The sequence below is a fragment of the Callithrix jacchus genome, chromosome 2 (genome assembly GCF_049354715.1).
Source record: "Callithrix jacchus isolate 240 chromosome 2, calJac240_pri, whole genome shotgun sequence".
Taxonomy (NCBI): Eukaryota; Metazoa; Chordata; class Mammalia; order Primates; family Cebidae; genus Callithrix; species Callithrix jacchus.
Genome location: NC_133503.1, coordinates 16,065,790 through 16,068,460, shown reverse-complemented (window position 1 = coordinate 16,068,460; position 2,671 = coordinate 16,065,790).

The following is a 2,671-nucleotide window of genomic DNA, read 5'->3' as shown; positions in this document are numbered from 1 at the left end:
TGTGTGGTCTTGGTGGTTCTTGTGTTTTTATTAATGCCATTGTCATCCTGATGGTTTTTATTGTTTGAGACAGGGTCTTGCTCTGTCACCCAGGCTGGAGTACAGTGGTGTGATCATAGCTTACTATAACCTTGAACTCCTGGGCTCTAGCAATCCTCCCACCTCAGCCCCCCTGAGTACCTAGGACTACAGGTGCATGCTGCAGTGGGCAGATTTTTTTTTTTTTGAGCCCAGGCAAGAGTGCAATGGTGCAGTCTCCACTCACCACACCTCCATCTCCAGGGTTCAAGCGATTCTCCTGTTTCACCCACCCAAGTAGCTGGGATTGCAGGCATGTGCTACCACGCCCGGCTAATTTTGTATTTTTAGTAGAGATGGTGTTTCTCCATGTTGGTCAGTCTGGTCTCAAACTCCTGACCTCAGGTGATTCGCCTACCTCAGCCTCCCAAAGTGCTGGAATTGCAGGGGGTGAGCCACTGCACCAGGCCTACATTTTAAAAAATATTTTGTAGAGCCAGGGGTCTCAGTTTGTTGCTCAGGCTGGTCTCAAACTTTTGGGCTCAAGTGGTCCTCCAGCCTCAACCTCCCAAAGTGCTGGAGTCACAGGTGTCAGCCACCATACTCAGCCCCTAATACATTTTTTTTTTTGAGACAGAGTTTTTCTCGTTGCCCAGGCTGGAGTACAAAGGCGTGATCTCTGCTCTCTGTAATCTCCACCTCCCAGGTTCAGACAATTCTGTTTCAGCCCTATGAGCAGCTGGGACTACAGGAAGGAGCCACCACGCCCAGCTAATTTTTTTCTGTTTTTGTTAGAGAGGGGGTTTTGCCATGTTGGCCAGCTGGTCTTGAACTACTAATCAATCACGTGATCCACCCACCTCAGCCTCCCAAGGTGCTAGAATTACAGGCGTGAGCCACTGTGCCCAACCCCCAATACTTTTTCTTTTCTTTCTTTTTCTTTTTTGAGACGGAGTATCGCTCTTGTTACCCAGGCTGGAGTGCAATGGCGCAATCTCAGCTCACCGCAACCTCCGCCTCCTGGGTTCAAGCAATTCTCCTGCCTCAGCCTCCCAAGTAGCTGTGACTACAGGCGCGCGCCACCATGCCCAGCTAATTTTTGCATTTTTAATAGAGACAGTGTATCACCTTGTTGACCAGGATGGTCTAGATCTCTTGACCTCGTGATCCACCCGCCTCGGCCACCCAAAGTGCTGGGATTATAGGCGTGAGCCACCGAGCCCGGCCTTACTTTTTTTTTTTTTTAAATGCCAAAGTAGGTTGTTGATGCACAAGATTAGAAGCAGAGCTTGAAAAAATACATAAAGCTAGGCCGGAACTCAGCTCTAATTCTGCTCCCAGGAAACAATGAAATCAGGGCTTGTGATCCTTTGGGTTGGTGCTCAGAGTCCCAAAAAAAAAGTTCTTGCGAAAAAAGAAAAAAGAGTTCTTGAAAGACAAACCATCTGCATCCAGTCTAAGTAACACTGTCTTAATGGAGCAATTAAAACCCTGACAAACAGCCATGGCCTTTTGGTGTCACTGTGATTGATTGTGAAATGAGGACACTTTTAAATGTTTTAAAATAGGAACTTTTCTCATCAAGGCTTCCCTTCACTTCTTTTTTTTTGAAATGGAGGCTCACCCTATCACCAGGCTGGTGTGCAATGGTGTGATCTCAGCTCACTGCAACCTCTGCCTCCCAGGTTCAATCAATTCTCCTGCCTTAGCCTCCTAAGTAGCTGGGACTAGAGGCGTGTGCCACCATGTCCAGCTAATTTTTGTATTTTTAGTAGAGAAAGGGTTTCACCTGGTTTCACCAGGCTGGTCTTGAACTCCTGACCTTATGATACACCCACCTCAGCCTCCCAAAAGTGCCGGGATTACAAGCATGGGCCACTCACCTGGCCTTCCTTTATTAAAAAAAATGAGGCCAAGCGCAGTGGCTCAAGCTAACATGGTGAAACCCCGTCTCTTCTAAAAATACAAAAATTAGCAGGGAATGATGGCGTGCGCCTGTAGTCCCAGCTACTCAGGAGGCTGAGGCAGGAGAATTGCTTGAACCTGGGAGGTGGAGGTTGCAGTGAGCTGAGATCGTGCCACTGCACTCCAGCCTGGTGCCTGGCGACAGAGTGAGACTGTGTCTCAAAAAATGTAAAATAGGCCCGGCGCGGTGGCTCACGCCTGTAATCCCAGCACTTTGGGAGGCCGAGGCGGGTGGATCACGAGGTCAAGAGATGGAGACCATCCTGGTCAATATGGTGAAACCCCGTCTCTACTAAAAATGCAAAAAATTAACTGGGCACAGTGGTGTGTGCCTGTAATCCCAGCTACTCAGGAGGCTGAGGCAGGAGAGTTGCCTGAACCCAGGAGGCGGAGGTTGTGGTGAGCTGAGATTGCGCCATTGCACTCCAGCCTGGGTAACAAGAGCGAAACTCCGTCTCAAAAAAAAAAAAAAAAAGTAAAATAAAAACGAAGTTTATTCACTCGGGACACCCTTTAAATAAAAAGTTTACTCCTTTGGGATCAAACTCTGTGACCCACCAACTGTTTTATTTCTTTTGTTTTGTAGATTGCAAGTAAACAAATGTTCAATTGCAAAAAGTACAGAATTCCCTATTAGGCATCAAGTGATACATACTAATTTTTTTATAGATTTTTTTTTGTAAAGACG